This window comes from Ceratotherium simum, chromosome 10 (assembly GCF_057802395.1).
Source record: "Ceratotherium simum simum isolate JZ-2026a chromosome 10, ASM5780239v1, whole genome shotgun sequence".
Classification (NCBI taxonomy): Eukaryota; Metazoa; Chordata; class Mammalia; order Perissodactyla; family Rhinocerotidae; genus Ceratotherium; species Ceratotherium simum.
The window spans coordinates 73,094,357-73,118,531 of NC_141909.1; the positions used below are offsets into that span (position 1 = coordinate 73,094,357).

A 24,175-nucleotide genomic window follows, 5' to 3' on the forward strand; every position below is an offset into this window, starting at 1 on the left:
ATACCTCACCTGGCTACCATGAGGATCAAATAACAAATATAATGCATGTGAGTGCTTCTCCACCTTGGCTGTAAATGAAAGTCACCAGAAAGTGTCTAAAAAATATTGATGCCTGGGCCACACCCCCTTGAACAGTGGCTTCTAATCTTGGCCACATATTAGAATCACATGGGGAGTTTTTACAAGTCTCGATGCCCGGGCTTTACCCCAGACCAATTAAGTCAGAATCTCCAATGGTAAGACCCAGCTAATCAGATTTCATCAAGTCCCCCAGATTATTTCAACGGGCAGCCAAGATTGAGAATCACTGACAAACGTGCACGTGCTTTATAAATTAGTAAGTGCCAAACACACCTAAGGAATCCTCATCAGTATCAACTTGAAAATGAAATATGATGATAGTGGCATTGAATAATTGGATTGGGTTTTCCAACATACTCTCGAGAGCTTCACAAAATAAGTAAGAAGTGTAATAAAGTAAATGTGAAGAATTAAGAAGAAAGTCTTCAAGGGGCAAGCTATTAGGAAAAAATTATAAAAATGAGTAGAATACTATAGAAAAGATAGGAAAGAAATTACATTGTTTTGATTAAAGGATGCTTCTCAGACTTGACACGTGCACAAGTCACCCGCAGCTGTTTTTCAGTGCAGACTCTGATTCAGCAGTTCTGAGCGGAGCCTAAGACTCTGCATTTCTAACACACTCCCAGTGGGTGTTGTCGCTATAGGTGCAGGATTACAAGCACAGGCTTTGGAGGTAGACCTGGGTTGAAGTCTTTGGCCTTCGTTTCTGAGCTTGTGACAGTGCACATTCTTCACTTTTTTATAATTAGTAAACCTCTTCTTCCCATCCCCACTTCTGGAAAGCACACCTTCCTGTACCCTAATCACGTAATTTGAACAGGTCCTGCTAGGTTCTTATTGCCCCTGCTCTTCCCGGGTCAGTTGGATGGTGATTGTCCCAAAGATGGGCCAAACTGGTTCAATGAGAACCTTCCTAGGGCTGGTTGGACCGGGGACCAAACAGTCCCTGTTGGTGGCAAAGTGGCGTGAGGCATGGGCTCACTGCTGTCTGAGGGAACTGACAGGCAGAGGGAATCAGAGGTGATGGAGAAACAGAGTTGGAGCAGCACTTGAGTACCTGCTCCAAGCGGTTCCCAACACTCAGCTGCCTTCCTGCCCTTCTCATGTTATATGAGCCATCCAAAAAATTCTCCTTTTTGCTTGTCAGTTTGAGTTGGGTCTCTTTCAATACAGTAAGAAAATAAAAATAATAAGAAAAGAAAAAGCCCCGAACAATACCCAGGGACAAGCTAATTCTGTGCTTTAGTTTACTTTACTCATCTATAAGATAGGGCTAATAATAGTGGGATCTAATCATAAGGTTGTTATGGTTAAATAAAATAATACATGGAAGGAGCTTACTGCCTGACACTAAGTAAGTGTTCTAGTTAGAATGCTCCAGGGCCAACCAGAGGTCGCGTCTATTTCAGCCCATGACCTGGTATCCAAAGAACAGTCCATTGTAAAAAAGTCTGGATTCCTGGTTCAAATCTGGACCAACCGACCTCTTGAAGTTCAGCCAGTGCCAAGATGAACGTCCTCAGTCTGGTCCAGACAAGACGACTCCCACATGAAGAGCACAGTCACCCTGCCACATTCCCTACTCCATAGACCCAAGATCAGCCTGGTCAAGTCCATGTCCAGACTAACTGTGCATTGGGCACTGTAAGAGTGAGGGATGGATTGGGACTTGGGCTCTTCTTTGGCTTTTCTCTGAGTTCACTTGGTCAAAGGTCAGCTTCCAGAAAATCCAATTGTCTTCAGGTTCTGGGTCTTCCTGTTGCCATCACTGAAAGCTGTTACACCCAGCATACCTTCTGCATTCTTAAAATTCCCAAATCTCACTTCATACAAATGCCCCAAGACCACTGTCTTATGTTGATATTACTATATATTTAATATCATGTAGAACATTAGGGGTGCTCAAACGGTGTAGCCTGAGATTGCTTGAAGTGGATTTTGCTCGAATTTCAACTCAACAAATATCGATCGAGCTCTCAGGGTGTGCAAAGCCCTGTGATAGGAGTCCCCCCCCCACTCCGCCTCTGCGGCAGCCCAGTGTGAGGCTTACAAAACTAAAGTAAATTACACAGTGGAGTATGTCACATTTTGAGCTGCAGCAGGAGTTATTAGCAGAGTGTGGGATGCCTGTTGCAACGCAGAAATGATAAAGGTGGGAGACATCCCAGGATCTGACACACAGAAAGAGAACATCACCAACGTGAGGGGAGTGGAAGCAGTACCTATTACTAGAGCAGTGAGCTCGTGGTTGGAGCTTGAAATGACGGCTTTGATGGAATCGTAGTAGTTCAGCTAGAACTGACACAGAGAGAAAATGCTAATTAATATGAAGATCACACAGCAGGTCAAGTAAGAGTTTAACAATATCTAAAGCATTCTTTCGACACACATTTCAAGAGGGAGAGAGGAACCGCTTGTTCAGAGGATAGGCACATTGAACAAAAAACCACTTTTGCGTGTGGGCAGGGGTGTGTAGGTGGCCCAGCGGAGTGCGGAGTGTATGTGGGTTCTTTCCTTCATACTCGCTCAAGGCTAACACCAGAACCAGCAGTTGCTGGGTATCCTGTCTCACAGACTGTGCTGCAGTTTCTACTACCTATTTTAGATATTTCTGAGAAAATCAGAATGTGGCCTGCATAGCCGCAGGGGTTTCACAGAGAAAACAGCGTATCCTTCACTATATGTCATATTTAAATCGGAAGCTATGCTGAGTGTCATCCTGGGAAGGGTAAAAGACTCTTTCCCCTGTCTTTGATGTTCGGGAGCCGGGCTCTAAAACTGATGTGCCGGAATTGGGGAACCAGGGCCTTTAGGCAGGACCCTAGGTGGAAGGGACTAGATTCGGTGGGATTTGAGGCATTCCTCTCCTCTCAGGACACCTTCTTCCCCAGCAGAAGTTCTTATTAAGAACATGAGCGTATCAACTGGATAAAGCCACAGTAGTGTTGAAAGAGCAACAGGTTAGCCACAAAGGATGATCCACCTATCATTTAGACCCTCCAGGCACTAGGCCAGTGTAGGGGGCAGAATTTGCCACCCCAAAATATGTGTCTTTGGCTTGATTATTTTTAAGAACAAAAGATTCAGGAAGAAACTTTGGCCTTCCCCTGAAATGCCTAAGAGAATTTAAGATAGAAGGCCTGTTCTGGGAAGGAGCTATCACCATAGATAACTACAGTATAATCTGAACCAGGTGTGAGAGACAGGGAAGAACCTAGCAAGGCCCATTTGATCCAAGTCCTCCCCACGTCCCATTGTCTCTGCAAGGTATGGCAAACACTTTTTTACCAGGCATTTATTTGCTTTTCCATCTCCATGTGAATTGCCTTCCTCCCCTTTGAAGTCCCAAACCACTACCCCCCAACATCCTGTTTTGTCTTTAGCTGAAGACCGTGTTTAAGGTGGTAGCTTCAGCCATTTTAGCCAGTTACTCAGTTTTCCTGGGTTTCTCGCATGTATACATGTTACTAAACTTTGTTTGATTTTCTCCTGTGATTCCATCTCATGTCAATTTAATTCTTAGACCTGCCAGAAAAACCTAGAAGAGTGGAGGAAAATTTCTTTCTCCCCTACATTAGGTTCAGAGGAGGATGCAGAGAAGATAATGCTTGGTTCTAACCCCCATGGAATGCAGAAACCACAGACCCAAAGGGAAGAGAGGTTTTCTGGTACCTGATGCATGGCCCAGGACAACAGGACTCAGTGGCCAGAGCAACCTACAAAGCTCAGAACTGTCCCCTGCCTTTTCTCCATCGGAACAGTCTCCCCAAGGCGGCTCACAAGGCGGACCTCTCAGTGAGGAAGGTCATGAACACACCCCCTGAATTGGTGGGGAGCAGAAGGACAGCCGACTCTGGGGAATGCTCCTACAGTACAGTTCCTCTCTGTAGGCTCCATTTCTGCACCGCCTATGCCAACGTCAAAGCCTAGCTTTGTTTGCTCCCCACCCCACTCTCCATGAGCAGTCACTCCTAGGGCAGCACTGACTCTGGGTCTTGGTATTGTTCCTTCTACTTTCTGAGGCTCAGAAGACTGAAGAGGGCAAGTCAGAGAAGGTGGGCTGTCTGGTAGAGTGGAGTCTGGGGGCTGGCAATTCGTGGGACAAAATGTCCACACTCTACAAATAGCATGGCTCCATTTTGCTAAGCGGAAGAAGCCATGCACAAAAGGCCACATGTTATATGATTCCATTTACGGGAAATAGCCAGAAAAGGCAAATCTATGGAGACAGATGGTAGATCAGTGGTTGCTCGGGGTTGGGAGTGGGAACCAGATTAACTGTCTATGGTTAAGAGGGATCTTATTGGGGTGATGGGAATGTTCTTAAACTGGATTATGGTGATAATTCCACAACTTAGGAAACTTATCTACAATCATTAATTTTACACTTAAATAGGCAGTGTTTTTCTAAATTTTATTTATTTATTTTTTCCCCCAAAGCCCCAGTAGATAGTTGTATGTCATAGCTGCACATCCTTCTAGTTGCTGTATGTGGGACGCGGCCTCAGCGTGGCCAGAGAAGCGGTGCGTCGGTGTGCGCCCGGGATCCGAACCAGGGCCGCCAGCAGCCGAGCGCATGCACCTAACCGCTAAGCCACGGGGCCGACCCTAAATAGGCGATTCTTATGCTATGTAAATTGTACCTCAAAAAAGTTGAAGAAAAAAGAACCGTGTTCCAGTCACCTTGGAGAAACACAACGTATTCCATGGCGATTTTATGTATGTGTGTTTAGTCAGATTGCTGTTTGCTTTTTGTATCTAGTTTTCTTAATTCACATCTCCTTTCTACTGCAGGACTGGTATTCTATTTTCTTCTCTTCGTGTTTGAAACTTTATTGGTCTTAATCGTTTAGACCATTTGGAAAAGGCTATTTTCTTGGTCCAATTTTTCTTCCCCTTTAATTTTCCTTTTCACTTAACAAAGAAGTTGAGTTGTTTTCCTTTCACCCAATAATATCTCCTAGCTTTCTTTTCTTGTGTAAGTCTTCTTTATTAAAAATCTTCTCGGGCCCGCCCCGTGGTGCAGCAGTTAAGTGCGTGCACTCCACTTCGGCGGCCCGGGGTTCACAGGTTCACACTGATGCACTGCTTGTCAAGCCATGCTGTGGTGGCATCCCATATAAAGCAGAGAAAGATGGGCACTGAAGTCAGCCCAGGGCCAGTCTTCCTCAGCAAAAAGAGGAGGATTGGCATCGGATGTTAGCTCAGGGCTGATCTTCCTCACACACACACAAAAAAATCTTCCCTACCTGGTGTAAGCCTGAGGTATTTAGAAAGAGATAAGAGATGTTGGTGAGACAAGGGATGTCTATGCACTCCCAGCAGAGGACTCTCATCACTCCTGAAGGACCCCTGCTCTCCCTCCTGCTCCTCAGGGCAGCATGTCCACTCTGCATTTGGTGTCTGGGCTGTCTTAACATAAAGGACTGTGTCTTGCCTTTTTATGCACTTGAGAAACACTAATTTAGCTTCTCAGAGCCAGTAGAAATCTCAGGGAAGCAACTCTCATGTCCACAGTCACATTGTTGGTCCTAGGACACTCGAGTCATTTGAGTTGGCTCTCATTCCTACCATCTTCAGACCCAAAGGATACCTGGGTGGAGACTCCCCAAACAAGAAGGCCAGGAAGTTCAAATTGATGAACTTCACTAGCTTCTAGAAATCAGATATATATCATTCTTTGTGCCATTTTGGGTATCTCATGCAACATTTATTTTTGTTTTCAGCTAGGTTAATAAAACCATCTCAGGACAAGTGGTGACTCATTAAAGAGTATAAACTGTTATTTATTTGATTGCTTGGGTGATATCCCAGGAGACAGAGGACAAGCTGGTATATTCCAATTTACCTTTACTTAAACATTTCTTTTTTTTTTTTTACCTGAGTAACCCAGTCTCCATGCACTTTCCAGCGGATATAGCTTACATTTGGAGAGGTCATAGCATTATTAATGCTAATGCTTGGCATGTTCTCGACTTTGGGCAGCTTCTTCCAAGTTCTAAGGAGAAAAAATATAAAAATCTCAAAAGAATAAGAATGAATATCCCTCCCACATGCTGCTCATTTCAAATAGGAGCCTTTTCTCAGGTTATCCCTCTGATCAGGACTTCCCTCTCTCTTCTCTTTTGCTCATATAAATTTTTCCCCCTCTCTGAGGCCTCAATAAATCCTCCAGAGGAACCTCTCTGAATATGCCAGACCTTTCGATGGCTCCCTTTTCTGGACTCCAGGGAAGGCGAGCATGTAACTGACAGGCTTGATGTGTGCGGCTCTTATTCTCTCATCCAGATGTGTACACCCCCAAGGCAAGGGTGTAGAGCCCCATGAGGCCTGGTAGAGAGCAAGGACTCAACCAACCCTGACTGGCTGAGGACTCCAACGAGTACCCTTGTGTGTTCCAGTCCGTGCGTGAGTAGCCTTTTAGAAGATATTGGGCTTTCGAAGTCAGTCCCACAAAGAAGTGGACCTTCCTCATAGGTATCATGCATGAAGGCAGATGGGAGGAATTTAGAGGTGGCATCAGTGACCTCATATGTTATAAAAGCTCTTTAATTATCCATTAATTCACAAGAATGCTCTGAGAGACAGACCGTTCTTCCCGCAGGCTAAGCAGGAACAAAGCAGTTGGTATAACAGGGGAATGATTAACTGTGGAGGTCCTGGGGTTGTCTACCCAACAGACATTCTCCCCCTTCTTCCCTGCCAACAAAACCAAGGCAGAGGTCCCTTGATTTCAGGGGTCATGTGACCCAGTTGTGGCCAATGAGATAAGGTGAAATCAGCAGAGGAGCTCTGGGAATATATTTTGCTCCTTCATAAAATGTGAAAATGGTATGAGATAGTCTCCCTTTCTCTCTCTCTCACATTTTTCTTTCTCATTCTTCCTCTCCCCTGGATGGCATTCTTCCTTCTAATTTTAAACACTGTTGATGTGAGAAATCTGGAGCTATAGCAGCCATTGGGAGACCATGAGGCCATGGGCTGAAAGACAAAAAGCCAACATGCTAAAGATGGTGAAGTGACATGATGGAGACTGAAGGCTCTTGAAGACACTATTGATAAGCTAAACCAATGCAGCAACCACTTATATCCTGACATTTTTGTTAATGAAGGAAAGATAAACTCCTTTATCCTGTTAGTGATTTTTTCTGTTACTTAATAATAGCAAACATTTATTCACTTCTTGCTATGTGTCAAGCACTGTTCGAAGCACTTTACACATATTAACTCATTTATTCCTCAACATGACCTTGTGAAACAGGCACTATTATTCTTCCTTTTTAAGAATAAGAGGGCCGGCCCCGTGGCTTAGCGGTTAAGTGCACGCGCTCCGCTGCTGGCGGCCCGGGTTCGCATCCCGGGCGCGCACCGACGCACTGCTTCTCCGGCCATGCTGAGGCCGCGTCCCACATACAGCAACTAGAAGGATGTGCAGCTGTGACATACAACTATCTACTGGGGCTTTGGGGGGAAAAAATAAGTAAATAAAAATCTTTAAGAATAAGAAAACTGAGGCACAGAAAGATTAAATAACTCGCCAAAGTTAGCAAGTAACAGAGATAGGATTCAAACCCAGGAAGCCTGGATTGCAGCTTGAAGCATTCTTAATGGATAGATTAACTAGTTGTACACCCCAGTCTACAACTGATGTTCTCTTAGTTCAACAGAATTGTGGGACTGTTTTAGAGCTGTGAGTGATCCATTGAGATGACCTTGAAAATATCAGAGTTGACGTAACTTGGAATGGTGATCTACATGTCACTGAAGCCTGTAGGCAAGATGTTTTTAGACACACTGCTAGCAATCATAGAAGTGCATTGGCTTTCCCAAAGCAGTCCAATATTGGATTTTTCCCCTAGTAATTATTTTTTCATTTTATTAGTTATATCATAATAAAGGTCTCTTACTCTGTACTTTTTAATTGCTAGCATGGCAGTATAGTTTTTCATTTAAATTGTTCATTACTTTTGGCTATTTTTCAAATGTAAAATGTGTATGCCTTCAATCCACTCAAAAGTTATTTCTTGAGAATTTTCTGTGAATAGTGGTCTTGTCAGACCAATGAAAGACACTCTAAACTGACAGGCACTCAGCACGCACTCTTGATTTGGTTACGGCCCTTGCTGGACTGTCTCATATGGTAGAGGGGTGAGGGGGAGTCTAGTGAGGACTCACTTTCTCTCCGGATGAACTTCCTGTCAGGTTACCTCACATCTCAGGCCCCTCTTTGCCTGATGAAGCTCTTTACTACCACTTTTCTTGAGCTTTCCACCCATGTCCCTCATCCTCTACCTCACCAGAGCACTTGTCTAGCCAAAGAGCACAGAAAGCTATAGATTGAGCAGATCTCAAGGCCCAAACTCACAGGACTTCAGAACTGACAGGATCCACTGCTCTTCTTGTGTCTACTCTCAGATTACAGGAACTTCAGAAACCAATGCTGACTACCTGACAATCTCCATTTTACCTGTGGAATTGTCCTTTTAAGGTTTATTTTGAGGTATAAATTTACTTGGTTTCCATAACAATACCCCAATGAATCTGATCTCACTGGTTAAATGGAACATCTCTCTTTAAAAAGCAATTTTCAAGAAGCAGTTTAAAAAGTCTGGTATTGTTACTTTATGAAGTGTCTGTTCTCTAACAATAGAGTAAATAACAAGTACGTCTCCTCAGCCTGCACCTTCCTTTGTAGAGCTTTGAGAATCTTTCAACTCACTTTTTCTGTCAGTCTTCTCTCGCTTAAATTTCTCTCAAATTAAAACTTTTCTGGCCCTCTTCCATTAACCTCTCTTTCATAATACCATTTATCATCTATGTTACATTTCTCTGGATACATTTAATATCTGGGAAGGAATTTTCGTGACAGAAAATAGGGCAGGAGAGAAAAACTGGCCAAGTTTACAGACTTAGTGAGATTAGAGAGATGGTGATGGTGATCAGTAATCAAAGGTAACTGATTTGAAACAAAACATGCCTTCTTACTTTAAGAGATAAAACTTTAGGAAAAACCTTTAAACTCCTTGGAATTATTGCTTGGAAACATGGATTCAGTCTCTTATGCGTGAATTAATTGATGGGACAAAGTCTTCAAAATAAGGATGTGATTGTAATGTACACTTCATTCTGATGATAGTTTCTGTCTAATATTTTAGACAGATCACCCAGATGCACTAATATTTTCTTACTTCAGATGAGACTCATAATCTGTTTTTTAATCTCCACTGAGCATAAAGTAGATAGATTTCCTGGGATACTGATGACAAAAGCTGTTCTTTCTGGAAGATCTACAGGAGAGATTTAAATAGTCTTTCCTCTCTCAGTTTTTTGTCTACTCTGATATCAGTTTGGCTAGATCCAGATAACAGTTCTCCACGGGGCTGGCTTGATGAATTTGAGTACATTTGTGTCATCAGCCAATTGTTCACCTTGAACTTCACCTTTCAGTTTGTCAAAAAATAATCTAATGCCTATTCAAGCACCAGCGTGAGTCCCTGAAGAAGCAGAGACTGGAGGAGGCCATCAAAGCAACTGGGACCTCCAGTCCCTTGCCCCTACCCAGGACCACCTGAGAGGTGGCGTGGGGCTCTATGTACGGTCTATGGGTGCCCCCTCCCACACTTCACAAGGACAGGGCATCCAGAAGTCATGGCTCCATGGTTGTGGTAGGCCTACGCCATGTGGGAATCTTGCTCCTAGCAGATGAACTGAGAAATTGTTTCACTATGTGTGTGTGTGCGTGTGCGTGTGCGTGTATGTGTGTGTCGGGGGGAGGGCTGGTCCATTATAGAGCAAAGCTCCAAGAAATTCTTTCCTGTTCACCCAGATGCATCTGAAGTGTCCTGCTATGACTCTTTAGAGGGACAAAAATTCCTGAAATTGTTATTACCAGTACCTTTTCTTTTTTATTCCTCCTCCAAAGGTGTCCTTGTATTATATCTTTTAAGCAAATGAATGAATACTTCTACTCAAAGTGGAGTGAATAATACCAGATGAATCTCACCCTCAAGGGAGGATTTAGTGACATGCCACAAGGACTCTATTCTCACTGTGCCCTGTTCAACAATCTCCTCTAGGATTTGGATGAATACAAAGAAGTACTGTTAAATTTACTGATGACACAAAGCTCAGAGGGAGAGCTAATCTACTGGATGTCAATATGAGCATTTAAAATTATTTTAACCAAACAGAATAAGGATACCAAAAATAAATAAAATGAAATTTAGCAAGAAGGAAAGCCCTGGATTTAGGTTCAAAATATCAATTTATAAGGAAGGGATGAGGAATATGTGGCTTGAATGTGGGAAGTAATATGCCAGTGGGTGAAGTCACATGGTGCCTTGTGGTGTTCAGTCCTGAGCACTCGGTACGTTGTCCAGAAGAGATGCCAGGATGACGAGATGTCGTGAAATGAGGTCATATGAAGGACAGCTGAGAAAACTAGAAACTTTTTCCATGGGAGAAGGGAATACTTAATATTCATCTTCATACACTTGAAAAACTAGAATTTTTTGGAAATGTTTGTTTTTCTTTCCTTTTTTTTAAAATTTATTTTTATTTTTATCTAAGATATATGCACTTGCCTAAAGAGTCAAATAGTTCTGCAAGTTTAAGAAGCTTGACCCCTCTCTCCATTTTCCTCCCCAAAGGCCTCCACATTTCCTTCTTTTTGATGATTACTTAGTATCTATTCCACGCCTCTAAATAGCATGCTTGCATTGCTTCTTAGTTTTTCAGTTTGGGGTATTATCTTTTGACTCTCTACTTTCATTTGCTTAGACTTCTGAGTACTTGGCATTCTTTACTAACCATCTCAATCTCCTCTCAAAACGTTCAGCTCCATCAGATCTTCATTCCATTGGTTTCATCTTCTGAGAAGCTCTGGCTGCCCTATTCCAGGTATACAGTTGTCACCTTGGGTCTATGGAGGAGGAAAAATAAAATTTTCCCTCTATCCTTCTAGGTCTCTTGGCTGAGACCCCCTTGTAATAAAAGACAGATTAATAGGAAGAAAACAAACAAGTTTAATGACATGTATACCTCCTGTATACATGGGACAGACCAAGGAAAACTGAGTAACTCCCTGAAATGGCCCAAGCCATCACCTTAAATACCATCTCCAGCTAAAGACAAAAGAAAGATGTTGGGGGGTGGGGAGGCAGTTATGGGAGATTATCAGCAAAGCACAGTGAACAAGGGTATAGTTGTTATACAGACTTAGGTCATTGCCTTCTCCACTGATAAAAGTTTCTAGAGATTTAGAGTCATCCTCCTCTTTCTGGTACAGAGAAGGGGATACCCTTACAAGTAGAAATTTTTCATATAAATCTAAGTTGCTCCTACAAAAGGGTAACTTATATCCCATTTTCAGAGCTTCTCCTGTGTTCTTTCTTAAAAATAATCAGCCTAGAATAATCCTTATGTTAAAGGGGCATATTTGGGGTGACATATTCTGCTCCCTTCCAGGTTCTTCCTTCACTGTCGTCCTGGGGATGCCATTTGCCCCTCTTCTTCATTGTATCTTCTGTTTCCTGTGTCCCAGTTCTTCTTCTGTTCAGTTTTCTTCCTCATTTTGTAGAGAAAACCCTTCAGTGGTTTCCCGAGAAGGATACATATATGAAAAGAACATTTTTGAAACCTTTTGCATCTTTGAAAATGACTTTATTTTACTCACATTTCAAAAATAGTTTATCTGGGTACAGAATTCAGTGTTGGAGGAGCTAAGTTTCCTTCAGATTTTTGAAGGGATTGCTACACTGCCAGTACTGCTGTGGTGAAGTCCCAATCCAATATGATTCCTGATCCTATGCATGCTGAACCGATTTTTTCCTCCTCTGCATACTTCTAGAATCTTCTCTTTGCTCTCAATGTTTTAGGAAATGTTCTCAAATTATCTGATTATTTTCTTCCTCCTCTTTTCTCTTTTTTGTATGTCTAATATTTGGATGTTGTACTTCCCAGACTGGTCCTATAGTTTTCTTATCTTTTCTCTTTTATTTCATATTCTTTGTCTTTTGTCCTACTTTCTGGGAGAATATTATCTTCCAACCATTCTACTGAGTTAAAAAATTTTTATCACAATTTTAGTTTCCAAGAACTCTTTTTATTCTCTGAATTTTCCTCTGTAATGGCATCTTCTTATTTAATGGATTTCTTCTTGTCTCCCCAAAGATAATAATGGCATTTTATTGTTATTTCCTGCCCAGAAGGGGAAAGTATGGCTGTCAGCGATCTAGGAGGTAGTGCTGCCAATTTCTGGGCCTGGGGGGCAGGGTGGGGGTCTACACTGTGAAATGGATTAGCTCTCAGCTTTTCCTACAGCTGACCTAAGCACTTAGGTTTTTTGGATTTCCTAAGTCACTTACCATTTGTTTATCTGCTTTTCAACTTCCAAATTTTACTGCTGCCGTTTCCTCTCATTTGCTGCATCCTTATGGGGCTGTGCCTTCAGGGTACAAAAAGCTCCCTTTCCTGTTGTTTACATGAGTTTTATTTAGGAGGGAGTAAAAGTAGATGCATGTATTCAACCTACCCCATTTCCTAGAATTGTGGAAAGCGTATTTGGAATCACATAAGGATTGCTTTCTAATATTTGGAAATAATCCGCATTTTTAGGGGCTGCCTTGTAAGACAGGGCTCTCTTTTTCCAGAAGGGTCAAGCCAATTTGGAATGTCTGCTTCTCAGGGATGTGGTAGAGAGGTTTCAACTTCTACTGGGTTGGTTGTAAGTTAGATGAGATGAGTACCCCAGGACCTTTCTACTCAGAATTCTCCAAATCTATCATTTAAATCTCTGATTCTATTATGCTTATTCCAGGCTTGAAGTAATGTTCAAATCCAGGTATCTCTAAGAAAATGTGCTTTTGTTTTTGTTTCATTTCCCATACAGCTTACTGTGTACTTATGTGGAGGAATGGCCTGGGTGAAGAAGTGACACTTTTGGGGGAAAGTTTGCTTCTTCTGGTTCTGTCATCAAAAGATTACAGGTGAGGAGAAGTCAGTCTCTGGTCGTTGTCAGGGAGCTGCCTCCTATGCCTCCTGAAAACAACAAGAAGTAGGGAAGAAATCTGCTTCTGGTCTAACGCATATAGTCAACATGTTCTAGTATTTCTCAAGATAAGAAAAGGAGACCCTAAAACCCAAACTGCGCAATGACAACACTAAATAACCATATGAACTAGGAGATGGTTATGCATTGCAAAAAGACTCCTCATGTTTTGAAAGGATTCTCCTCAGTATTTTGCCACACAGAAATCAATCATTTTCAGCTAAATGATGTATCTAACAGTCTGGTAAGGAAGGATGAGTATTAAGGAACTTAAAGTTGTAGCATGAGCTACTGCTAACTGAATAGCATGTCAAGAAAATAAAGCAAGTCTGAAATTATATTTGGTCAATGGGAAAATAAGACACCATTTATCAAAATTCCTCTTACATTCAACTTTCTAGGGTTGGGGCTCAGGGCAGGCTGCCCCCAAATATCTCAAAATGGCATATTGATTATTTTGAATTAAAGTTACCTGTTTGACTTAAGTAAAGTTTTGACCCTTGTCTCTCTGTTTCCCCTGAAAGCAGGAAATAAATTTCCCATCTGAAAAGTACTCTCCCCATACCAGGAGATAGAGACACCCTTATCACCAGAGCTAGGGAATTCAGGGCTGAGAAGCCTGTGTAAGCAAACTTTGTTACTTTTACTAATTTACTACCTCAAGCCTAAACTCTGTTTAGCTTCCTCACTAATTATGTATCCCAAACCTAAGTTTCTTTATTCTGTCAAATCCTCACAGATTTATGGTTTCTTTGTGTAAAAAGATATGTAAACTGGGGCTGGCTCCATGGCCTAGTGGTTAAGTGCAGCGTGCTCCACTTTGGCAGCCCGGGTTTGGTTCTTGGGTGTGGACCTACACCACTCATCAGTGGCCATGCTGTGGTAGCGACCCACATACGAAATAGAGGAAGACTGGCACAGATGTTAGCTCAGGGCAAATGTTCCTCAAGCAAAAAGAGGAAGATTGGCAATAGATGTTAGCTCAGGGTGAATCTTCCTCAGCAAAAAAAAAAAAAGAAAAAGAAAAAAGATATATAAACAGCCTGCTTTGTTTACTTTCCAAAAATCATTTTATGATCTCTTGTACATACACATTAAATTGTTTTTTTACTTCCTGTTAATCTGATCTTGTGTCAGTTTTATTATTAGTCCAACCATAAGAACTCCAGAGGGGTAAAGGGGGGAATTTCCCCTTCCCTGACAGTTGTGGGGAAACATCCAGGAGACCTCACTAGCTGGAAAACTGCTTTCTCCCTGGGGCTACTGCAGATGAAGAGATCCTGGGATGTCTGAAAGAAGCTGGCACAAAAAGCATTTCTTAGTCAGCCTCCCAGATCTCTGTCTGCAAAATCCAGTGGGGATGAATAGGGTGAAAATCCTCGTTTTTCTTTCTTTCTAAATTTAGAGTAGCAGGATCTAAATTTTGTGAATTTAAATTTTCTAAATTTCTAAACTATTTGTGAAATTATTTTCTTGGGCAAAGACGACTCTGGCAAAGATTTGAAAAGAATATTCTTGTTTTCTGTTAGTCTCATTTCTCTCAGGGATGGTCATTGTTTTCTTTTGTTTCTTCCAGCCAGAAGATGCATATGCATCGGGCGGGCAGCTGAGTAGGCTGTGGAGCCAAGCTTAGGGAAACTAAAACAATTCGGTGAACTTTTTGCTTGGTCAGTCTCCCTATTCTGTTCAAAAGCAGGGGAACAAGTGATTCCCTATGTTTTGGAAGTGCTATTTAAAAACAGGGACCCTCATAGTTATCGTCTTTATTTTCTTAGGCTAATTCTGGGAACAAAATTTTTGGATATTGTGAGGGCTGCATCCTTTGCACTCTCCTTTAGGGGTGTCTCTTGCCTCCATGGTTAAGTCCGTGTTTTATGGAAAAACAGAAATTAGAACAAAAATTAAAGTCCACTCAGACTTCTTCCTAGTTGCCTTCAGACATTTGCAGATATTGTAAAAACATCAGGACATTAGAGGTACAATTGCTCTGCACTTAAGTAAATAGCAATTACCCCAAAACTCTCAGGGAAAAAAAAAACCTTGCATTTTTTTCTCTGTCCTTTGAAGTTGTAAATTTTGCCATTTCTTCGGAATGTAAACACCCCAGGAGATAACAGCCCACAATCACCTGAGACTGAGCCCAGCTAGCTCAGTCTGTAAAGCCTGAGGTTAAAGGAAAAAAAAAAGGGAAAAATGGCTGTTTTAAAATGCAAGCTGGTAGAAAGGCTCTTTTACTAAAAATCTAACTCACAGCATCCTTAAGAATTACTTGTCTAGGGCAAATACAAATCTTAAAAATCTTCTCCACAATTTTTTTTTTTAATTTTATTTATTTATGTTTTTCCCCCCAAAGCTCCCGTAGATAGTTGTATGTCATAGCTGCACATCCTTCTAGTTGCTGTATGTGAGACACGGCCTCAGCATGGCCGGAGAAGCGGTGCGTCGGTTTGTGTCCGGGATCCGAACCAGGGCCGCCAGCAGCGGAGCGCGTTCACCTAACCGCTAAGCCACGGTGCCAGCCCCGCAAATATTTTTTTAAAAAAGCTTTTAAGCAGGTAACTTTAACTTGTTTCATCAGCTAGAGATACAATTATTTATAAACTAGTGAGTTTTATATTGTACCTGATTTGTGGCTAAAATTTTAAAATAAAAGCTATAAGACCTCTGTTTGTGTCTGTCTCTATATATGTATGTACATTATAGATACAGTGTTTTTCCACCTCTATATGATATTGGCAAATTAATTTCTAAAAGAGCTCTATTTGATTGGCTTAAAGTAAATGCTTATATAAATTATTTCTAAATGTAATAGAAACTAACACAAATGTTTTTCAAGTTAACATGATGTAAAATAATCTTTGATAAATAAAAGCTTGTATAAATTTGTTGGCTTAATTAAAATAGGCATATCTTCAGAATTATCAGCATTAGGTATAGTGCAGACATGCAACTTTTATTCTACCTGGGTTATTCATCAAATAAGCTCACGTTATCTCTGTTACAATATTTGTCAGCAAGAAAAGAAATAACTTAAGGTGATAGCTAACTGCTTTAATGTCTCATGAAATGTTTATGAATAATATAAGTATGATTATTAAGAACAAATGAATTATATGGATGTAAATAAAATAAAAATTTTTAGGCACAATAATTATGTTTTGTGGTGTGTGTACTTAACAATAGCTTCCCCAAGTCTTTTTGATAACTTGAAACTTGAGAGTTTTGCTAAGTTAAATTAAATGATGAGAAATTTGTTGAATATCTAGGTCATTTCCAGATAAGATACAATAGTAAAACACTAATTACTGAACAGAAGTTTATCTACTTTTGGCTTTCTATTGAAGAGAAACTAAAGATAAATTTGAGTCTGTTAATAAACATGTCCTATGCCACATTGGAAGATTGCAATATGAAGAAATATATGTTTCCAGAAATTGTAAAATGTATTCATAAATTGGCCAATCTAAAGAATACAGGTATAACATACAGTTCACAATTGCTTACTTCTTAGTTTTTACTAGAAATTAAGGTTTCTAAGGGTTAAGAATTCTAATTAATATATGTAATTAAAGCTACTAAAAATAATAAGGAAAATATCTCTGTATGAAAGAAAAATAAGATATATATTTTTGGTAAGAAAAGGTATGAGGAATGGAGATGAATTTTTGTTGAGGGAAAGAAAAATAATTTTGTCCCAAAATAAAGCTGGTTATTTCCAAATGGAAAAGAGAAGAAGAGACAACCTAAAATGGACATAGAAAGCCATAGAAGGTTTGCAGAAAAGGAATCTTTAGAAAGAGATTTTATGCATGGTCAAGGCTGGCTAAGATTGGAATGAATTTAGTTAGGCGAATGAGTTTTAGAATCAAAAGTAAGCTGGTACAAAATCAATATTTGTTTTTTCTCTCTGTTGAAAGGACAAATTAAATAAAAAATGGGGAAGAAAGAAAAAAGAGAGAAAAATCTTACCTTGTGTGGTCAAGATAGCCAAAATTAAATTGTTATTGGGGCCGGCCCGGTGGCACAAGAAGTTAAGTGTGCACGCTCCGCTGCGGCAGCCCAGGGTTTGCCAGTTCAGATCCTGGTCGCCCACTGATGCACCACTTGTCAGGCCATGCTGTGGCAGCGTCCCATATAAAGTGGAGGAAGATGGGCACGGATGTTAGCCCAGGGCCAGTCTTCCTCAGCAAAAAAAGAGGACGATTGGCAGATGTTAGCTTAGAGCAAATCTCCTCACAAAAACAAAAAAGAAAAAAAAAGACTAAATTGTTATTTTAAGAGTTTTAAAAATAATCTTTAATATCATTAGTGTACTTATATAAAACTGGAACTTAATTTTCTTTTCATCTCTTAAAAGAACTAAGTTTTCTTAGAATATTGGTCTGCTCCTGATAAGAGATAATGGAAAAAAAGCAAAGATTTGTTTTATCAAAATAATTTTCTGTACTTTATTAGATCTTTGATTACTAAGGAAAACTGAATCTTTTCCATTGTAAGAGCTAAGTTTTGCTAACAGCTGTGTAACCTTCTGTATTTGCCTTTAAAATCGTTTATGATCATTTTGGTTGAACAGATAACTAAGTATTGTTTTACATTGATCTATCCTATTTGATCCTATTTGACCAGTGTTTTAAAACTTTTTTGATATTTTTGACAAACATCCTCAAATCAAATTCTAAATGAAGTCTTTTGACCTCTACTAACTTTGAAGTTTTTCAGAGGGCCCCTAGAATGTTTCAAAGGATGTGTTCTCTCTCCTTATAAAAAGGGAGATATTAAACTAATTAGGCTTATTTGACATGTTAAATTACATGGGAAGCATTGTCAAATAAAAAGTAACTTTAAGCCTTCCTTGTGTTATATTTCATAGGTATATAAGTTTTCTATAAACTATGTGAAATTCCTAAAAATCTGATATGTCTTAGTATAATGTTATCAGTCATAATTCTAGTTATTATCTTAAAATGTTGTATGTCACAGAAATAACCAAATGTCTTTGTCTGTTGCATTATAATGAACCATTTTTAAGTCTTCTGTCATTTATAGTTACTTTGACGCTTTTGCAAAATGCATCATAGAAAGGAAACTCACAAAACTGAACTGGGTCTCTGTCATAAAAATTGAGGTTCACACTAAAAGGACTGAATCTGAGCACCAGGGAAATATCCTAGCTGACTTTCATGCAAAGGCAGCAACAACAGAATCTATAAAGATTGTGGCACATGTAGATGAAGTCCATTTTGCTTCTGGAAAAACAATGACCCCTCATTGCCAAACTTTTGCCATCCTGATGTCCTGTAACATGGCAACAGTCTGCTCCTGAATCAGAGAAATTAGGATGGGTAAACAATGGCTGTAAATTAAACAAACAGTTGGGGATATAACAAACCCAAGATGGCTGCTTGATTCTTCCTGGCTCCTCAGCAAACCCCATTTTTTGGTTTTTGCATTTTTTCACCCACTATAGGAAAAACTATTTTTGTCCCCAGAGGCCTCATAACTCCTCCCTTTAGGTCTTTTGTAAACCTGCAGCTGGACTTCATTACCACTTAGTATGGGTTATCAATATGTTCTTGTTATTGTACGTATGTTTTCTGGATGGGTTGAAACCTTCCCCTGCCACAAAGCTAATGCCCTCAGAGTGGCAAAGAAACTGTTAAAAAATATGTTTCCAAGATTACCTTCCATAATCTCCAGTGATCAAGGCACTCACTTCACTGGGCAAATCATATGAGCCTCAAAGAAAACCTTGCAGGACCAGCCCCTAGCCTAGTGGTTAAGTTTGGTGCACTCCACTTCAGTTCCCAGGCATGGACCTACACCACTCATCAGTGGCCATGATGTGGCAGTGACCCACATACAAAATGGAGGCAGATTGGCACAGATGTTAGCTCAGGGCGAATCTTCCTCAGCAAAAAAAAAAAAAAAAAAAGAAAGAAAAAGAAAAAAGAAAACCTTGCAAATTTCTTGGAATTATCATTGTCCCTATCACTCTTAATCATCAGGCAAGATCAAGAGAACTAGTGAATCAAAAACTAGATTCTAGAAGAACAAGAATTAATTACATGAGACTAAATGAACTGGTGAGAATGATTATAATTTTTTTAATGTTTTATCTGAAATATTACTTTTTAAAAATCTTTTGCTTTTCCAGATTTAAGGAAATCTTTTCTTTCTTTTCTCTTAAGCTATCTATGACTTATAGCAATTTGGTGAATTATACCTTTGTAAGCAGAATTGAAACAATAACTTTTTCTCCCTTCCTGATCTCTCCAGAATTCAGAAACTCTCAGTGAGTATTCTTATTTTCATGACAATATATTTATTTGCATAAGTTCAATAAGAGTCTGTTCTCCTTGGAACGGGATGCTATTGGAAACATTGGTTATATTATCAAGTCTTTGACTGGAATCTTATGTTTGAAATAGACATATGTAAAGTCTGATATAATCAAACAACTTTAAGGATCAAAGGTTGACTCTATGAAAAAAAGCCTGGTACCTTACTCACAGGGTTCCCAATAGCCTAACCAGGTGAGTAAAGAAGGTCACTTTCTGGCAGATGCAGGAAACTCAAGATATATTGGGAACTTCAAGAAGAGAGGAATTCACCCAAATCTATAGGTATTGCAGGCAGAGTCTGATGGCAAGTATTTGGTTTGGCTTCTTAGCCTTGAGAGGCTATTAAATGTTCAATCTGGAGATTCCTTATGAAAAGTTCCAGCAGAGCAAATTTAAAAAGTCTATATGGTCAACTGCTATTCTTATGTAAATAACTAAGCCAAGTTTAGTGAAACTAGACTTATTTTGCAAACAAATTAGTCTAAATTGACTATCTTTGGTAAAAAAAAATAAAGGTAATTTTAGAAAGAAAAATTATGTTTCAGTAGAAACTATAGTATACACTTGTGGATATAAGATTCTAGTGCTGTTAGTTTTCCGTGAAATTTTGTTATTTACCTAAATACTGGACTGGATCCTAAATTCTTCTAGTTTCCTCCAATATTTGGCTACAGATCTCCAAACTAACATTTCCAATTTTTCTCCCACTTTTGACTTGGAATTGTTGAGAACAAAAGCTGCCCTTTTCCCTTAAGCCCTGCAAATCGAAGCTTTACAACCCGATATAAACTTAAGAGAGATCACCACAATCGCCCATGTTTAGACAATCTTTATGCCTGTTGCTGTGTAAGCCACTCTGAAAGTGTTCCTGAACACCTGATGACATCACCAGAGACATTTAAAACTGCAAAAGATGCTTTGACCCTGACATCTAGAAGTCTTCTTGACTGGCTGCCCCCTAAGCTCAGAAACTGGCTTATAATTTGCTCTAACCATTAACCTTTATTTTTCTTTGTTTCCATGGAAATGCCTCTTATTAAATGCCTGATTGCTTGCACCATACACCTAACTTTGGGAACCCACCTGCAAGACACGCCTTCTGAAATGAGAAACTACTGCTTAACTGAACTGACCTATTTTCAAGACTAAAAGATTAATTCAATGAAATAATGGAACAATCTACCAGCTCAACATTTAATATGTGAAACTTCCAAGGAAGTTTCAGAGGAGGGAACTCTTGGATCCCAGGGCAGGCCACCCCAAAATATCCCAAAATGGCATATTGATTATTTTGAATTAAAGTTACTTGTTTGACTTAAAGTTTTGACCCTTCTCTCTCTGTTCCCCCTGAAAGCAGGAATTAAATCTCCCATGAGAAAGGTACCCTCCCTCCACCAGGAGATAGAGACATCCTTACCACCAGAGCTAGGGAATTCAAGGCCACGAAGCCTGTATAAACAAACCTTGTTACTTTTACTAATTTTATTTTACTAATTTAACTATTTTAATAATAGTATTTTACTATTTTAAATACTAATTTACTATTTTACTAATAAATTTAATACCTCAAGCCTAAACTCTGTTTAGCTTCCTCACTAACTATGTATCCCAAACCTAAGTTTCTTTATCCTATCAAATCCTCAAAAAGTTATGGTTTCTTTGTGTAAAAAGATATATAAACTGCCTGCTTGGTTCACTCTCTGAGCATCACTTTTATTATCTCCTGTATGTACATATCAAATTGTTCTTTTTTCTCCTGTTAATCTGGTCTTGTGTCAATTTTATTATTAGTCCAGCCATAAGAACCCAAGAGGGGTAGAGGGGGGAATTTCCCCCTCCCCAACACCAGCAACACAACCATCATGTGCAGTTGATGTGTACATATGCTCCCAGGTAGTTATTTGAGCATACTGCATCAGCCATCTCTTCAACAAGGGAGAAGTCAATATCTTATAGTTAGTTTTAAAGCATTTTATAATGCTTAACTAATTTTAAACTAAAAATAAAATGCCTTAAATTCAAGATCTGATGAAAGAGCCAGCATCCATCCATCCATCCATCCATCCAATATTTACTAGGGACTCAGAAATAAAAGCTCTAGTTCCTATCCTCTAGGATTTCCCAGTCCAGTGAGAGAGACAGACTGTGGACAGAAAATTATGGCTCAGGACTATAATCCCAATCATTGAAGTATGCATGAACTGCTTTGGGCATGCATGTTCAAAGAAGAGAGAAAGGCTTCCTCAAGAAGATGCTTAGTGAAGACCCAGAGGGCTCTTTGTTCAGGCAGGGGAAGCCACCTACACAGATGTGTGGGACCGTGAGAGAAGAGGATGCTGGTTAGAAGCCCACATGCTTCAGAACATGCGGGCCATTGAGGATGCCAGGAAGAGATGAGTCTGGAAAAAGAAGCAAGTCCCCAATCCTGAAATGTTTTGTGGGTCACATCAAAGATTTTAGATTTTATCTGAAAGCTAAGGGAAGTCACTGAAGGATTTTGAGCAGGACAGAGACATCACCACCTCTCACAGTCTCTTTTGCTACCCCTGGTCTGAGTCATCATCATCACCAGAGCAATTATTTAATATAGAAGTCAGAGCATGTCACCCACTGCTTAAAACTCTGTAACGGCTCCGCCTCGCTACAAGGCCCCATGTGACCTGACTTCCCTTAGCTCTCTGACTTCATGCCTTCCACCCTCACACTGCACCTATTCTGCTCCAGCCACACCGGCCTGCTTGCTATGCCTTGAACCCTCTGGGTACACTCCACTTCTCTGGCTGTTCTGTCTGCAAGGAACGTTCTTCCCCAGAGATCCATGTGGCTCACTCCGTCACCTCCTTTGAGCAAACGCCAGCCTCTCAATGAGGCCTATCCTGGCTGCCCTAATAAAAACCATATACACACATACACACACATATGCACACACACAGGTGCACACTTGGCACTCTTAATCCCTCGTACTCTGGTCTGTTTTTTCCTCTTTGCACAGCATTTATCACCTTCAAAGATATCACATAATTTACTACATTTATTGTCTTTCTCCGCCCATTAAACTCTAACTCTATGGAGGTAGGTATCTTTGTTCTGTTCACTCATGTATCCCAAGCACCTGGGACAAAGACTGGCGTGTAGGAGCTGCTCAATGAATGTTTGCTGAATGAGTAGGAGATTAGATTTGCTTTTTTACAAAAACTACCAAATGAAAAGATGGAGAATGATGTGCAGAAACACGACACTGGGGCCGGGGAGACCAGTTAGGAGTTCGTGGCTGTGATGATGATGATGACAATGACAGGTTGTTGTGGCCTTGGCAAGAGAAAGGAGGGCACAGGTTAGGGTTGTTAAGGAGATAGAATTGTCAGGACCTGGTGACCAAGTATTTGGATGTGGGAGCCAAGTGACCAGGATGACTGACCTGGCGGGGGTAACCAGGGGACTGTAGTGCCCTTCACGGAGTCAGGAGGAAGAGAGATGAGAAGCTGATTTTTGGTGGACGGTAAAGACATAATGAGCTTATTTTCAGACATGCTCTCCTTCAGTTCCCTGTAGGACAACTGCGTGGATATGTAATGTCCCTCCATATTACAGAGTACATATCGATTTTACGATTTATTGCTTTCACTTTTATAGACAGCCTCTGTGCAAACACATACAATTTACCTCAGATTTCTTACCAAGATTGAAACAACTGATTACAGTAATTTACTGCTTATCCTAGAGTCATTGGCTTTCCTTATGGTCTTATTTAAGGATTTAAAAAAACCTCTGTGTAAGGTACAACCAAATATCTTTCCCATTTCTCCACTGTCCATTTTTACACTGACATCCAGAGATTAGGTCTCCAGTTCACGACACCGTCAGATGCCTCCTAACTTTCCCTAAAATGATAACGCCCTTCGCTAGTGTACTTCAGACAAGAGCTACTCATTGCAATCCAATCCTTAGGGAAACCACTAGATTTTTCTTAAATAGCTGGCAAGGCTCTGGCTTCTCTCCAGTTCCTCAAAGCAGTAGCCTCCTCTCATGAGAAACTGAACCCACTTGCTTGAAACTCAACAACTTCGTTCTTCCCTTTCTTCCCAGCTCCCAGATGGCCGCCAGCTGGCCTGGGCTATTTCTTGCATCCTAATCCCTTTATCCATCCTCTTGGTTTTCTTTTTGATCTCTGTATCTCTCCCCTCCTCCTCCTAACAGCCTCCATACTCTATCTTTCTTTGGAAGCACCTATTTTTCTAAGAGAATTTGAGGATTTTTTGGAGCATTACCTCTTCTGTTTTTTTTTTTTTTTTTCATTTTTTGTACAGTGAGGAAACCAGCTGCAGGCATGTGTGGGAGGAAAAGCTTCTCTGAGAGGAGGATGAGGACCTCCCGGGGAGGGTCCTCCGCGGGAAAGGGGTCAGATAGACTCTTTGTTTCCTGACAAGGCCACGGGGTGGGGGGGCCGGGGCGGGGGACAGACAAGTGGGCCTGCTGCGTTCCAGAAGCCACACTTCAGTCTTCGAGCTGTGCTCACCGTTCTTTGAGGGCGTGGTGAGGAGATGTCTCTTCCCCTTCCTGGCTTTCTCATGGGCCAGCCAGGGTGACGGAAGAAGGCACCATTTGATCTCATTGGAGCCCTTTTTTGTTCCATCCCCCCATGACCAGAGAGGGTTGCGCCATGTTTTCAGTTGTTTGCAATGAAGCACTTTTACTGATTTTC

General features: G+C 40.6%; 1 pseudogene; it reads right to left on the bottom strand.

Annotated features, from left to right (window-relative positions):
* Window positions 1-24,175, bottom strand: part of LOC147916178 (cilia- and flagella-associated protein 337-like) — a 134,848-nt pseudogene that overhangs the window by 47,676 nt on the left and 62,997 nt on the right.